Source organism: Musca autumnalis, unplaced genomic scaffold (genome assembly GCF_047663935.1).
Source record: "Musca autumnalis isolate F117 unplaced genomic scaffold, ASM4766393v1 scaffold_1, whole genome shotgun sequence".
NCBI lineage: Eukaryota > Metazoa > Arthropoda > Insecta > Diptera > Muscidae > Musca > Musca autumnalis.
Genome location: NW_027411644.1, coordinates 232955479 through 232972948, shown reverse-complemented (window position 1 = coordinate 232972948; position 17470 = coordinate 232955479). Strand labels below are relative to the sequence as shown.

General features: G+C 38.6%; 1 protein-coding gene across 2 annotated transcripts in view; it reads right to left on the bottom strand.

The window, feature by feature from the left end:
* The window catches only part of LOC141389210 (solute carrier family 35 member F3), a 156249-nt gene extending 143223 nt beyond the window's left edge, over positions 1 to 13026 (bottom strand). For both annotated transcript variants that reach the window (XM_073960376.1, XM_073960377.1), the window contains exon 1: positions 12646 to 13026. The gene's annotated coding sequence lies outside the window, so the exon portion shown is untranslated. The remainder of the gene's footprint in view (positions 1 to 12645) is intronic.
* Between the last annotated feature and the right edge of the window lie 4444 nt (positions 13027 to 17470).

Sequence of the window (17470 nt, the reverse complement as noted above, 5' to 3'; positions counted from 1 at the left end):
CTCAAGCAAAAACAAAGCAACGCAGAAAAAAACCAAAAGTCAAGATAACTTGAAATGTGTTGTGAAATGGCATTGGTAATGGTTATGGTCAAAGTTGAATTATTAAACACAAAAACCGAGGCAACTGCATTTGTTGGCAGCGATATTACAAACCAAAAAAGAAGCAAAAAAAACGATTTGTATACAACGCACAAACAAACACACACATTTACTTGAACCAAAAGTATGTAAATAAAAGAAAACAAAAATGTTTAAGGTAGGATAGGATATGTACATATGTATGTATGCATTTACAGTGTACATTGTATATAATACCACCAACCTTCCTTAAAATAAAAACCACGTTGTTGTGGACACCACAGCGTATGAGTTGTGCTTCCTATTTTTGTCGTTCATTCATACGCACTGAGGTCTTTTTTTATTTTGTCTTGTTTTTCAATCAAAGTTTTCGAACAACAACACCAATAATGTTACTCTTTTTTGCGTTTGGGTCACCACAATAAAAAACACAGAGAGAGAGAAAGAGAGCACGTGTTATTTATATTGAGAATTGAGTAAAACATGGGGGTGCCTCAATACTCATTATCTATTGTAGAAAGAGTTTGAGCACAGGGAGACAATGAAGAAATCTCCAAAATACTATCAAAAGCCGAAAATGAGAAACACACCAAATAAGATTGTTAACAAGATTCGGGCAGGTCTGTCTGTCTGACAAAGATTTTGTCTTTTGCCTGATTATTGTGTTCAATGTCTAACGGTTAAGTTTTATACACATTTTACGTTTAAAGGCGAGAATTGGTTGTATTGTATCAGTGGTGTCTACTTTTAGTGAAAAAAAACCGCCAACTGATAACACAGTTAAACCACATAACCATTAATCAAGAAAAACAGGAAGACGTATAATATGGTAGGAATAAGCCATTATCAGCTAGATATCGGTAAGCTGCAAACACAACAGATAGCCACAGCATATTCCGCTCAACTAGCCCAATTGTTTAATTAAAGCACTTCTCATCCCGATATCATATCAGCACAATGGCAAAATATTGCCCACTTCATGCAAACTTGGATACCAGAGACCTCCACTAAGGATTCCATGGTATGACCAGGAGTGTCGTGCTGCTACCGAAGAAAAAAATGCGGCATATAGAGGTATCGGGAGAAAAGGAGAGAGGAGAAACGTATTTTCCACAGGAAAAAGAGAGAAATATGAAGGTAGAAGTGTGAAAAAATCGAGATGTACAGGAGCCAGAATGAAGTCCGAAAATTCTACCAAAGAGTAAAACGTCAAACTGATGGCTTTGGAACTGGCACATCCTCCTGTAGAGACCAGCAAGGTAATCTGGTAACTGATACAGATAGTGTGCTAAGGATATGGAAAGAACATTTTTTCAAACTGTTGGTATCCAATAGTAGTGAAGTCGACGAAGATACCACAGATCCAATCCCAGAAGATGGTATTAAATGTATACCATCCGGCAAGATGAGGTAAAGACAGCAATAAACCGGCTGATGAATAATAAGGCAGCAGGAGCTGATGGCCTACCAGCCGAGCTGTTTAAAACCGGGGGCGACACGCTGATAAGGTGTATGCATCAGCTAGTTAGCTCTATTTGGCAGGAAGAACGCGTACCCGACGATTGAAACCTGAGCATCCTGTGTCCCGTCCATAAGAAAGGAGATAGGACTTTATGTTCCAACTATAGGGGCATAAGTCTTCTCCCTATCGCCTACAAGATAGTGCCAGAGATATTGTGCGAACGACTAAAGCCCGTGGTCAACGAAATAATTGGACCATACCAATGCGGCTTTATACCTGACAAGTCCACAATTGACCCTCCTGCAGGAAATCCTGGAGAAAACCTAAGAGATGCAGATCGACGCTTACCAACTTTTTGTCGATTACAAAGCAGCCTTCAGAAGCCCCCTACGTTCAAAGATATTCCAAGCCATGTCTGAATTTGGTATCCCTGCAAAGCTCATTCAGTTTTGTAGAATGGCATTTACTGATACTCGGTATTTAGTTAAAATAGGAAAGAACCTTTCCGAAGAGTTTAGTACCAAACGAGTTTCAGACAAAGTGACGGTCTCTCGTATGACCTTTTCAACATTATGCTGGAAAAGGTTATACGAGATGCGAAGGTCAAACGAAGTGGCACAATATATGTATACAAACAGCCATATGTTACTTGCTCATGCCGATTACATTGACGTCATAGAACGATCGGTAAAGGAAGTAACTGGTACCTTTGAAAAAGTCGAAAGGGAATCTTCTAATGTGGGTCTGGCGGTAAACGGCGACAAGAACACGTTGATGGTTTAGACGCGCAATGCGTCCATAGAGATAGGGCCAACTGTTGAGGTTGGTTCCTATAATTTTGAGGTAGTAAAAGACTTCGTCTACCTCGGCACCACAGTAAACACAACCAACAATATCAGTTGTGAAATATGAAGATGAATAGTGTTGGCCAACAGATGCTACTTCGGACTGAGTACGTAGTTTAGGAATATAGCCACATCTCGTCAAGCAAAAACACCGATACTACCTGTGCTGATGTATGGTTCCGAAGCCTGGGTACTTGCGCAAACAGACGAGGCAGTGTTTAGTGTGTTTGAGAGAAAAATTCTTCGAGAGATCTATGGACCAACCTGCGTTGACGGTGAATATCGACGTCGTATGAACCACGAGCTGTATCTGCTATACAACGACATCAATTCAGATAAAAGTATCGAGATGAAACGATTGCGTTGGCTAGGCCATATCATAAGAATGAGCGATGATAAACCCGCTAAAAAGGCGTATAAATACGTGCCAAATGGCGGTAAACGGAGAATTGGCAGGCCTAAGCTTAGATGGAGCAAACAAGTGGATGAAGAGATGAAAAGGCGCGGTATTCCAGAAAGCAAAGCAGTGAGCAGAGAGAGTTGAAGATCTTTTCTTAGTTTGTTATGGAACAAATGTTGTGTAATGGGCCAGCTAAGCAAGTAAGTTAACCCTTAATAGCAAAGACCATTCAGATTCATCATCCTCGTACAGACCACTGTGTGTGTTGAATGCGACTAGTAATCTGCTGGAGGTACTCTTAAAACAGATATTGGAAATAGCCGACTTGGATCCATCGTTGCGCAATGGTTAACATGCGTTCTCACACTTTTAAGCTAAACAAGTAAAAAATGCGTTAAGTTGGACCGGGCAGAATCACGAGTTGCATTGAAGCAAAATGGAATAATTAGTTTGCCCTGTATTAATAATTTTTCCGAATAAAACTTGTTTATCCACATTGCGGCCCGAACATGCGACAAAGAAGCCACGAAATAAAATAATCGGGCTGTACTGTTACATGAGGGGAGGGCAATATTAAATCGTGGATCTATACCAATTATCTGTAGGAATGTTTTATAGTCCTAGCGAAGACTGAATACCGAATTTCTGTGTTATAATATCGCTAAAATATTGAAAATCGGGTGGTACCGTTCTATCCCAGCTATATCTAAAAGTAGACCTATAGCAACAAATTTCTGTGGGAAAGTTTTGTACCGCCAATGAAGACATAATACGAAATTTCAGCCATTTTGGTGTGTTAAAGGGGCTTTAACTTTGAAAATACCAAAAATCGGGAGGGACCGTTCTTCGGGGGCTATATCAAAATGTGGACCAATTGAAACAAATTTCAGAGGAAATGTTTATTGCTCCCAACGAAGACTAAATACGAAAGGGTAAAATGAAGTATTACTTTGCAGAAAAATACTACCATGTGAGTAGGATATTATATGTTGGTTTTAGCTCAAAATACACCGAAACAACAGTCGTAGAACCACCATAATTTAGTTTATATAAACTTTATGTCTCGAGGGTCTGAGTCGATCTGAGCATGCTGGGCAGATGTTTTGCACGCTACGATCCATCTTTGCCCTAAAAGAATGTAAGTGACTACAATATCCCGAGCGTGGTTGAGCCAAAACTACTCTGGTTTGACGTGGCAGCTGACGCTCCTCTGCTACGATAGATGAGGGATGTGCTCCGAGGACTTTATTCACACTATACTTGTTTATGACCTTAGCTACTGCGTCCGTGTGAATGCTATTTAAACCAGCTTGATATGTCTGTTGATCTAGGGGACCTCTCCTGTATTGTTGGAACTCTTTCTTTAGAGCGTGAATATCCTTCCTGATGTGCCTGGGCGTGTCGAGCCTACCCACAATATGGTGATTGGTAACACCCGAGCAAGTAATGCAACGAAAGCATCTCATTGTGTTGCTGTACTGGAAGAATCTTTGGCTCCTCATGTAGATATTACACTGAAGACATGAGGCATACCGTTGCTGGTCTCAGGGCGGCATTCTGACAGGTTTGAATCTTTCCCTAATTTGTATCAATTAATCTCGGGGACCAAACTGGAGCCGCAGAGCTTACCACGAGCCGTCCAATCGCGTTATCGCAGATAGCTGTGGCATGCGCGCACAACTTGAACATAGTGTCGAATGCGACCCCTACAATTTTGGGGCAGTTTGTTGTCGGAATTCTGCTACCATCGACCACGACATTCAACTCTCTTCCAAACTGCACAGTGCATGTGGTGAACAGAGTGGCCGTAGAGTTAATGGCGAAAATCTGCATATTTCTCGAGTAAAAAAAGGAGGTAAGGTCGGTTAAATAGCAGTTCAGTCTCTCACAGGTGTCACCAAGGAAGGTACCCGGCGCCAGGATCGTGCAATCATCCGCATACCTTACGATATCGATGCCGTCTGGAGGGGGCGGAATACAGAAGAGGTAGAGTTCCGGAGATAACACCCCGCCGTAGGGAACTCCCTGTTTCACTCTACAGGGTTTGGATTTCTTGTTCCTGAATTCCACGTACGTCTGCCGTCCACACATATAATTGACTATTCAACGTTTCAAGCTTGGCCGGAGGTTTGTCTGCTCAATGTCCTCAAACAGATTGAAATGCCTGACTGTACTAAAGGCTTATGATAAGTTAAGCGCCACCATCACTGTTGTATCACACGGCGGTCTCTGGCTGGGTCCTCGGCAAATATCTGTGGAGATGGCGTGCAGTGCTGTTGTCGTGCTGTGCTGCTATTTCTGACGCTGGGGAGGACTAAGGCCTCAACGGTCTTTGCTACCGGCGACAAGAGCGAAATCGGTCTGCCAATTGAAATAACTTACGCGCCTCTTAGGGTCAGCCAACGTAACGTCGCCAAACGTGACTGAGGTCCTATCTTCCCTTCTCCCAAGATTCGAGAGTGATTTAAACGTTGCTCACAATTCACTTATACTGGCTCCAATGTTGCAACTCTTCAAATGATTAAACCACTTGTTCGGCTTATGCTCGCCTAGCAGCCAGTTAACTTCCAGTGTCAGCTCGATGACTCTGGGGTCATTATGTTTGGCTCAGCGAAGCTCATCACGCTAATTTGTTAATTCCGTCGCCTCTGCTGGGAAGTTTGGTATTACTTCGGTTATTCGACAAGCAGGCATATGACGAGCGGCAGCGGCAGTGTTAATGACTCGGAAGATCCTTTCCGCTACCCTAACTTCAAAAGGATTAGGAAGTTTTCTGAAGCAGTGATTAGTGAACTCTCTAAATCTCGGCCAATTAGCTTTCCCATGATTGACGAATGTGCGGCGTTCAGAGGTTATGAAATCGGACGGTCTGTTATAGGAGGCGATTATGGGGAGATGGTTTGATCCAAGATGATCTGATCTGACAAATGACGTCATCTGGTAACCCGTCATACCAGCTGACGTTATTTTTCAGACCAGGTGACACGATGGTTATGTCTGGCGAGCTGTGACACTCTCCTCTAATTCTGGTAGGGGCGTCCTCATTGACGAGCAAAACGTAGAGCTGTCAATCTTCTCAGGCAGCGCTGTACCCATTTGGTCGTTTCCGAGGACCGAATGCCACACCGTATGATGCGCATTATTGTCCTCACGACCAGACCCTTATGACCTTCTAAAGCGGGCTAATGTTAGGCTCGTAACCTGATTTATAGCTATTTATCGGTGAGATGTATACGTTCAACAACTTTATCTCGGCAGTTCCATACCTGACCATTGCAAATAAATCAGAGTCCATTGCAATTAAATTGCAAAAAGGATGCATTTTCTGGGATTGTAACAGCAACGGCTGATGTTAAATGCTGTGTGTGTGCGATTGCTGTTGAGGGGACTGCGGGGAAGTTTCGTAACCCGACGATCACTGGCGACTGTATTCACGCAGCATGCAGCAACATAGTCCCTGTCGTAGTTCCTCACGTGGACAAGTCCAAAACAACCCCTTAGATGCATCCACTCCTGATTATGTGTGTCCGAATGTCTGTCCATCTAAGCCTTGCAATCGGAATTGGAATCAAAATGTCGTTTCAAACCTGAAAACTAATATCTAACCTTGTGATATTGACTCGATTTAAAAGTAACGTAAGGCACGTCACCATAGTACAGTGATATGCGCCCACAGAAGGCGCTGAAGATACTGTGAAAAATATCTAGAAAATTCTTAGCCCGGAGAAAGGAGGGAAAGTCGATCAATCCCTGCATTAGAATAGGCATCTTGGCAAGTAGAAAGTTTCGTAAAATCTGTCCTCTAAAAGATCGACTTCATCCATGGCCACTCGACATCACAGCAAGTAGATTGGCTTTAGGATGATAACCCTATCTCGTGAAACGTCAACAAATGGAACTGAAACATTCCTCATACTATGAGGATTTTTGGCTTTGTTAAGCGTACCCTTTCCGAAACATTTAGACTAAACCAAGTACGAAATGAGATGACGAATTAAGTCAATGTTTGACATCCTACACCTAGGCGAAGTGAGGTGGCCTAAAAGCAACTTCACAAATATGGTCTCCTGTCACCTTGTCCTGCACTCGGGAGACCTTAATCTTCGAATTAACGTTGTGGGGAATATTTATCTCTTCAAAAGCTAAATCAGCCCTCATTAAATATAAACCTATCTCTGAGCGCCTAACTTCTGTCCAGTTTTGAACCAAAGTCGGCAACATCACTGTCCTACAGGTCCCACGGATCTTATTGGTCGGCACCCAGATGATAATGAAAACAAATATTCTACGAACAACTTGAACAAGGTCACATAAAAATTCGTATTGGTGACTTCAACGTGAAAGTTGGTAATAACAACAGCAACCTGAAAACTGCAATGGGCAACCTTGGCCTTGGACCTAGCAGGACCGAGTTTCCATATAAAAATATGAAAAAATACAGAATCTTAGAGCATGAGACTATCCCGAGTTGATGGAAGGAGAAAGTGGTAGTGACCATGTCAAGATCTGTGTTTATGCAGTAATTGGAGAGGCATCACATCATTAAATGCGGCCAATAAAATTCTTGCGTCGATGATTCTATAACGTATTTCTCCATACTAAAGAAGACCAACCAGGCTTCAGAACAGGGAGATCATTACTGACCACATCATCACAGTAAGTGCTATCATCGAGCAGTCTATTGAGCAGTGATATTGACTGCTTTTCCTACTTAGGAAGTACAATTTGAAAAAAAAAAATGCAGACGCAAATGTACATTTCGAGAAAACCTCCCGGCGAAATAGCAAGACAAGCTCTGGATTGGTACCCACAGGGCCAACCAAATCCTGGCATCCATCGAAATGTACAGTCCCATAGAGAAACGAGGCAATAGAATATACCCTCATCATGCGTGACATTTTAACTTGCCGAACATAGTCCATTATGGAAGTAAATCTTATTTTGGGAGTCATATCATTTCGATAGATATCGCGCCCACTAGTCATTTCAGTGAGTCTTCGTATATCTTTTGTACCAGTATACCAGGAAGCATGGATTTGTCCACGCAAAACATAATATCGCTTTAAACAGGATCACAGCGAACAGCATCGGTATACATATCCAAAGGATCTTCGAACAGACCTTTAACTGTACTTAGACATGCATTTTGAACTTTTGTGGGGGAGGTACCCTAAGGATAGGACCGATAGAAATTAAACTAAATTTGGATAAAATTTTAAAAGATCCTAAGTTGGACCAATTCAAACTGAAACTATGTTTGGGCAAAATATGACGAAGGACAAATTTTGGACCAAAGCGGTTGATCAGTTCGAGAGTTATCGTTCTCTCCAGCCAGGTGCTATATTAGTTTTTTTTACACCTTTCGGACTGTTTTCTCAAGAAGTATGGACTTGCCCCTGAAAAAACTATTACCGTCGTAATTGAGGCAGCGAATGCAAGTTACTTCAACAAAAATCAAAGTGATTCGAGAGGAGGTCTTAAAGTGAACTTATCCGAAATTTTGTGTGGGATGTACCTGAAGGAGTGGACAAATATAGTCAATATTTGAACCTGATCTATATCTGTTAGATATATTAGTATGTGTAAAGATCAAATCGGTCACTCACTTCAAGAGTATCGTGCACACAATTTTCCCGAACATTTTTGAATTTTTGTGGGGGATCTAACTGAAGGAATGGACTGATATGGCTTATCTTCGAACTTAAACTAAGTTTGGTCAAAATATTACGAAAGCCAACATTTGGACAGAAACGGCAGGTCGGTTCGAGACTTATCTGACGCTTCAACCACTTCAGACGGTGTAGGGTAGGTAGGGTTTTTGTGCAACTATCAGGCTATTTTCTTAGGAAGTATGGACTTTTTTTCCAAATGTTCTTCATCCGGACCATGTTACGACGGCGCAATTTTTTTTTGTGGAGAGGCAAGCTATTTCTTCCTGAGATAATGGTAAACTGGGTAGTACGTAAGATAACCCTCTAAGGGAGAAACCGATTTGGTCCAAACGTTTTACATCGTATTATTCCTTACAACCTCGAATTATGTCCGAATATTAACTACATCGGACAACTCTTTCGGGTACCTTTCACACAAAGTTTAGAAAGAATGCAGTTTAAGGCCTCGTCTGGGATCGTTTTTATACCCTCAGCCTTTAGGCTAGAAAGGGTATATACACTTTGATACTACCAAAAATGTGCCTCATTGAAATAACGGTTTTAGACCCCAAGTATGTTTGGACGAAATTCGTTTCAGACAATTTGGAGTTGATTTAACCGTGCGTCTGGCTGGTGCGCACGATGACTTTCAAACGAATCGACTGATTCGAATTAAATTTTGGGTATCGTAATATTTTGTCCAACCTTAGTTAAGGTTCGAAGATGGGCCATATCGGTCCACTCATTCGGGTACCTTCCCCACAAAAGTTCAAAATTTGTCTGTAAAATGGTATGAATGATAAATCTCGAAAGGAGCAATCGGTTTGGTCCAAGCTTTGCACATCGTAGTATTCCTTCTATATATTGATCGGTTTCGAATATGGAGTATATTGGTCCACTCCTTAGGGTACCTCCCACACAAAATTCGGTTAAAGTGAGGTTTAAAAGCTCCTCTCAGATCGTTTTGAAATTTGATTCAATAAGTTGTACCTCGGCTCCCTTTACGACGGTACAATTTTTAGAGTTGTGCCAAAGGAACTATATGGAACTATCTCGTTCACTTCGCAGTTCCAATGGCCATTTCTTTTTTATTTTTTCTTTGAACAAACTGCGTATACTTAATATCATACTTTATACTTCATGATGTTACTCATACTTTTTGGAACTAGTACAAGGAACTAGATTACCCAACTCTAACAATTTTTTCTTGCGCACGTCCATACTTCCTGAGATATTGGCCTTAATGTTGCAAGAAACCCTGGCGGCAACAACCAAAATGGCAAATCCACAAGGTAATTCTCGCAGGAGTTTCTAATTGGTGCAGACTTTGCACATCATATTATTTTATCCAGTCATGTATCAGGCTGGAATATGGGCTATATCGATCCACTCCTTCGGGTAACTCCCACACAAAATTCGAAAAAAGTGAGGCTTAAGAACTCATCTCGCATCGTTTTGATTCTTTTTCAGTAGGTTATTCTTGCGGCCTCATTTTCAACGGTACAATCTTTTTCCGGAGTAAGTCAATACTTCCTGAGATAATAGTCCAAAAGCTCCAAAACCCTGCCGGCACATACTAAAATGGCTACTTTGCAAGACAACTCTAAAACCTTTTCAAAATTTTTTTTTTTCAAACTTAGTTTAACGTAATTTAATATTTCGAGTCCTTTATGAAGAAGTTTGATTACTAAAAATTTTTGGTATATGCCAATGATTTGGTATAGCCCCACATAACGGTACATACAGATTTTAAAGCAAACTCGTGATACATAACACTGTGCAACAAAATTCAATTTTTTTCAAAATTATGGGAAAAACCTATTACATTATGAAAGTAGAGCTAAAAATATGAGACACGTGTGTCGGCGTTTTTAAAGTTTACGTCGGAAAGTAACCAAAATAGGCGGGGCAAGTTCCGCCCATTTTTAAATTTTTCGAAATATTCGAGTTTAGATATCTTGGAATCCTTGCATTTCAGGTATATAGTGTCTTTGGCAACTGTACTAAGGAGGGTGTGGGAAATATTTTTTTTAAAAATTTTAACCTTCACGCGGTTCAACAAAGGGGTCTTTTCTGTCCTTTTTTTCGAAAATCTTTCAAAAACTCATTAAAAATGTGACATCATCTCTCTAAAATTATGTTTTGTGGGACAGTTTTGAATAAACTCAGATGAAGTCCGACTTTAACCCTAAAACGTGTTTTTCATTTTTAGAGATTCCTGGCGATTAGACAAGAGTTACAGATTTGGTGTATTCTGAGACCTATAGTAAAATGTTATGGCGAACAATTTTGTAGAATATTCGGATTTGATACGATCACATTTTAATGAGTTTTTGAAAGATTTTCGAAAAATGGACAGAAAAGACCCCTTTGTTGAACCGCGTGAGGGTTAAAATTTTTAACAAAAATATTTCCCACACCCTCCTTAGTAAAGTTGCCAAAGACACTACATACCTGAAATGCAAGGATTCCAAGATATCTAAACTCGAATATTTCGAAAAATTTAAAAATGGGCGGAACTTGCCCCGCCTATTTTGGTCACTTTCCGACGTAAACTTTAAAAACGCCGATATACGTGTCTCATATTTTTTAGATCTACTTTCATAATGTACTCGATTTTCCTTGTCATTTTTTGTTGTCGCACAGTGTAATCAATATATTTTATATATGGCATAATTATTGTGTTTGTTTTTGTTTTTTTTTTTGTCAGTGGCTGAGGGTATATCTCCGTCAGCACAGCTGACGGATACTTTTTTACTTGTTAAATTTTTCTTAACATGTTGGGTATGCGGCCCTACTTAAGACGGTTCAATTTTTTTCGGGGCAAATCCATATTTCCTGTGAAATTGGCCTATAGACGTCAGAAGTATTGTGTTGGCTTCTTTTCTTTAGATACGAGGCTGAGGGTATATCTCTGTCGATACAGCTGACTAATACTTTCTTACTTGTTTTGATATGGATTGAAGCGCAAAAATGTTGAACTTTTGCGGAGAATGTCGCTTGTACTTGTGCATGTTGTGTAGAATCTTAACCTTTCCCATGGTTTCGAATGTCTCCCTAATGGTTTTGAACAAGTCACATTTATATAAGATAGATGCATTAATTACAACAACTAACAAATTTACAAAAACAACGTTGTTGTTATTGAAAATTAAATGTCAAAAAAGTATTGAATAATAGGGTCGTTTTAAAATTTTTCTCAGGAAAAACATAAATACATTTTTAAAATCCTCTAAAATAAAACAAATTTGAATTAAAATGTAAACATAAAGCATTCAGAACTGTCGTGGCTCATATTTATTACACGTTTAGGATGAAAAGCAGTATTTTATGGTAGCAAATTTCGAAGTTTTAAATTTAATGAGTGGACCTTATTACATTTTGAAAACCAAATTTACAAAAAAAGAAAAAAAACAGCTGTTTATCCTACCTTCTATAAATGTGCCTTTGTTTTGAGTAAAAATGATATTGGTCCCAATTTACATTAGGCGAGTTTACTTGCGGCAATTGTCAGTTTGTAGGTGAGAGAGGGTGCTGAGAGGCAAAGGGTTACCATATGCCTCACCTCTCTCTCCTACAAAATGACAATTGCCGCAAGTAAACTCGCCCAATGTAAATTGGGACTTGTAAAATTTAATTTGTATGCCGATTTTCGAAAACCTGATGAATTTATGCTTTGCCTGTGGCTAAACCTTACATTGGTCTTGTTTCCTATAATATCCTCATTTTTGCCACAGTTATGAAAAATCACCAAATTAGCATCTCTGTTTGTTGTAGTGCGTGTGTCGAAATTTTAACAAATACATACATACACACTCATGCTGTAACAAAAACTTCTCCCACCAAAGGGAATACCCTTCACCAAAAAAATTTCAAAACATACATAAAATGTAAGTATGTATGTACATCCATATAAATGTATGTAAGAGTATACATAAGTAGTATTGTTTTTGCTATTGATGTTGTATGTGACATGAATGTGTGTACAAAGTATATACATTTTTCTATACTTGTTTACTAGTTTTATTTTTTCTGCTGCTGGTTCTTCTTCTTCGTGTTCTTTTACAATTTAATAGGGATTCTATTATTTAATTAATTGATTCGATTTGAAATAAACACCCACACACTTAGGCGCACTGACTTTAACGCGGATTGGTAGTAACAAAAAACAACAAACAGTAATAAACATATAAATATTAAATAACCTACCGTTTATTTCATTTAAAATTGCTGAGTTTTTTTCCTTAATTTTTACGACCTTGCTGGTGGTCAGTAATGAATAAGTGATGTTATTTTTCTTAAGAAGAAGGATGATGCACTTTTTTTACAGATTTTTTTTTCGAAAATAATTTTTCTTTATTTCTTATTTTTAATAAACTTTTTGATTTTCTAATTTGCATTTACACATTTTCATTCATTTACTTTTCCAGGATAATCACAGCACTTTTCATCCACAAAATACACAACAGACTTTTAGAAGCAAGGAATTTTTGCTTGTTTTATTATATGTATATTTTTGTTTAACCGTTATCTTGCGTTTTCAACGTTTCTACATCTGGGGATCTCAACACGAACTGAAAGCAGAAGGCCTTTCAATGACTTTTCATTGTGCGATTTTCGTAAAAGAGCCAACCGATTTTTTTAAGGTTTTCCTTTATTGTTTTTGCTCACCCAACTCATTGACAGTTAAACCCAGTAATTGTGCTCTTTTATTCTCATTTTATGGTTGGGTCTCCTTGTTCTCGCCTTGCTACGGACACTTGTTAAATGTTTTGTTTACATTTTTGTTGGTGAAAACAATTCTAGTGCGCCGACGTTCACCAATTGTTGGGGGCCTATGTAAATGTGTGTTGATATTTATTTCATTCAGTCAGTCACACATACCCTTACACAAATGTATGTTGGCCAACTAAACATAACAAAACACTTGCCTAGTCTCAGATATAACGTTTGACGTTTGCTAGCGGTGTCAATGCACCTGCACTTGTTATTGTGTGACAACACACCATCACACACACACAAACACTTGCTACCACAGCGCTATTCTTGTTGTTCCATATTTATGGAATGTTATTATTTTTTATATTTATCATACCTCTAGACGTATATTGTTGTTGTTGTTGCTGATGTTTGTTGTATTGTTTTTGTTTGACTTTATTTACTGTCAGTCATAATGGCACCATTTTCTTCCTTCCTTCCGTTATTATGTTATATTTTTTGTGGTAAACGGTATCATGCAAAACTCTATAAACAAGTAGAAGGAATCTTACAAACAGACATACCGAAGAAAATGAATTTGTTGATCGGGATTTGTTTATAGAGTAAAAAGGGTGCAGTTGTAGTTTCTTCTTAAATGTTTCACCTGAAGTTTTTGCCAATAACTTCCTTTAAATTATATTATTTAATTATACCATCAGCATTTAGGCTAAGGATGATACAAAACTTTGAAAAAAAAAAACAAGTAAGAAAGTGACGTAGGGGATGGAAGATACCAAGGAACGGTCCTGACCGGCTTTAACATGGCAAAGCCCAGGATTTATCTCGGTCCCTCTTTCATCTCAAGTGGACACTGAACTCCCCTTGGTGTCACCTGGGGAGCTGCCTTTAACACCCGTTAAAGGTAGTGAGCTAATGTGCCGCGCGTTCACCCATAAGAACGTTAAAAACTTGGGTTTGGGCGTCGGGTTAGTAACTCTCCCTAGAAAAAGCAGCCTACTATACAAAAACGAAAGAAAAGAAAAACAAACCCCTCTAAAGTTGACGAGCCCCGCATGCGTTTTAAGGACCATAATCTGCGAATCTGCACCTGGAATGTTCGCACTCTTTATAGAGAAGGTGCAGTTTACGCATTAACAGATGCACTTGAAAAGCACAAGGCCGACATTACTGCCATACAGGAAATAAGATGGATTGGGAAAGGCGTCACAACAACAACAAAGGTGACGCACTGTATTACAGCTGCCATGACACAAAGCATGAGTTTGGTTGCGGATTTTTAGTTGGTCGGAGATTAAAACATCTCGTCTCCAGCTTCACCCCAGTGAAGACTCGCTGCAATTCGATTAAAAGCAAAATTCTTCAACATCAGCTTTATTTGCGCTCATGCTCCTACTGAAGACAAGGACGAACAGACCAAATTTATATTTTACGAGAGCTTAGAAGAAACTTACGACCGTTGCCCTGCCCATGACATTAAAATTATTCTAGGCGATTTTAATGCCAAAATTGGAAAGGAGAATATCTTTGGCCCAACAGTCGGGAATTCAGTCTCCACAGTGAAACATTTGACAATGGTATGAGGCTGATAGACTTTGCAGCTGCAAGGAGCATGGTAGTTAGCAGTACCAGATTTAAGAATCTCGATATTCATATTGGCACCTGGCTGTCTCCAGATCAAAGAACAAATAATAAAATTGATCATGTTGTGATAGATGGAAGACATTCATCGAGCATGTTGGATGTACGATCATTCCGAGGAGCAAACATAGATTCGGACCCCTACCTTGTTGCAACAAAGGTACGTACCAGTCTAAACCTTGCAAATAAAGCACGAACAGATACAACACGGAAGTTAGATATGGGTAAGCTGCAAGCACAACAGATAGCGACAGAATATTCCACTCAACTAGCCCAATTGCCTAATGGAAACACTCCTCGTCCCGATAACATATCAGCACAATGGCAAAATATTGCACACTCCATGCAAACAGCCGCAAAATCCATATTTGGATACCAGAGACCTCCACCAAGGAATCCATGGTATGACCAGGGGTGTCGTGCTGTTACCGAAGAGAAAAATGCTGCATATAGGGCTACTCTACAATCAGTAGCAACGCGTAGCGCACGAGAGAGGTGTCGGGAGAAAAGGAGAGAGGAGAAACGTCTTTTTCGCAGGAAAAAGAGAAAAATGAAAAGGCGGGAGTGTGAAAAAATCGAGATGTACAGAAGCCAGAATGAAGTCCGAAAGTTCTACCAAAGAGTAAAACATCAAACTGATGGCTTTGGTACAGGCACATCCACCTGTAGAGACCAGCAAGGTAATTTGGTAACTGATGGAGATAGTGTGCTCAGGTTATGGAAAGAACATTTTTCCAAATTGTTGGTATCCGATAGTAGCGATGACGGCGAAGATTCCACAGATCCAATCCCAGAAGATGGTATTGAATATATACTGCCCACCCAGCACCGACGTAGCCAGGGGGGGGGGGGGGCCCGGGCCCCCCCCCGAAATGATTTTCGATCCCGTAGGATATTAGCTTACGCTACACATTTTTTTTTTTTTACTTTTGAATAAAATTTTAAAATGTTTTAAATTGTTCAAGAAATATGTAAAGTAGTTGGAAGTATTACAGAGAATTATTCAACTACATTGGTATACTTATTGTCCATCATATTTAAAAGTATACAAATAATGAGCAAGTTAGGCTTTTTGAGCAATTTTATGCATAGTTCTTGTTAAGTTTTAAGGTGTTGTTTAAGCATTTAATCGGAATTTTAGGCTGACTGTAAGTGTTACTGAGTTCAGAACGAAACGTTTCTTTGTATTTATTGAAGGTTTGTAACATATCACGTCCAATACTTTGGCTTATAAACAACATGCAGAAAAAACATTTTTGCGATATTTTGTTTTTGAAATTTTTTATAAGAGCAATTCAACAATAAAAGATAAAACCGTTGCTTAATCTTTGTGGATTTAATTGTTTGTATATTTTCTCTAACACGTTTTTATAATGAACTGTTTTGAAATTCATAACATTTACAAATTCTTTATTATGTTTGAAATTTGCAATAAAAAAAACTACATCAACCATTTTTTATGATATACATCATTTTTGTTCCACCGCAGTGTCGTAAATGCCTATTGGACAAAAGGATTTTTCTGTCGAAATTTTTTGTTTTGTTCGACCATTCGAATGTTAATAAAATCAAGATTATTGAGCTTGAGGTCAATGTTTATATTTTACTAGCTGAACCCGAAGCGCGCTACCCCAAATAAGGTAAAATATAGTTTGACAAATTTTTTTGTAAGCCAATTTTCGTTACTCATTCCAACTTTCATTAAAATCGGGTATATAAAGCGTGTTTGGTCCATCAAATACATGAAATCGGACGAAAATATATATGGGAGCTATATCCCAATCTGAACCGATTTCAATATAATTTGGAAAATGTATTTCTAGACCAAATTCCTGCACACATCCAAAATTTGGAGACATTATCTGTTACCATTCTATAGATATTTGCATAAAAAATCTAAATTTTTTGGAGGTACCTCCGATTCTGATGATACATCTCCGGATCAACGCGGAATTTCAGAAATTTGTATAGCCTATGTTACTTTCAGGCCATGTAGTGATATACTCTAAAAATTTGAGGAAGATCAGTTCAGCGGTTTTTATTCCATAAACTTCAAACAAGTAAACGTACAAAAATTTTTCTACTTTATATGGTAAATTTCAAATTTCCTTTACAATTACATAGAAAAAAAATTAAAAACTTTTTTGGCGAGCACATCCGCCATTTTTGGTACATGGGTTACGAAAAAAATCGTGGTTTCAAATCTGTTCGCGTTCACAAAATTGGATGCTGCACTCAAAAGTTATATGCGGTTTTACTCTCTTGTAAAGAAAAAATATTTAAAAATTCCTATTGTGTTGTAATAAGAACATGTATATATGAATCGTTAGCAGCATTTGATATCTATCCGTAGATGCTAAAATAGTTGCTAAATTTATTTTTATTTTCGCGGAAAATCAAAAAATATTGAAGAAATCTTGGAATAAATATTATTTATTCTAAATCAGAGTCCAAAAAATCTCTAAAAAAATAATTTAAAAATACGTACAGAATCTAGACAAAGCGTAGAAAAATGTGAGACCAAAATTATAAAGATCGCGCTTATAACTTGCATATTACAGCAACAACAAAGAACGGAAACTTGTTGTTGGAAATTATTTCAAAAATATATTTTTGGTTAAATACGAAAAATTTGAAAAATAAATGTTGGGGGTTATTCTATTATTTCGCTAAATTT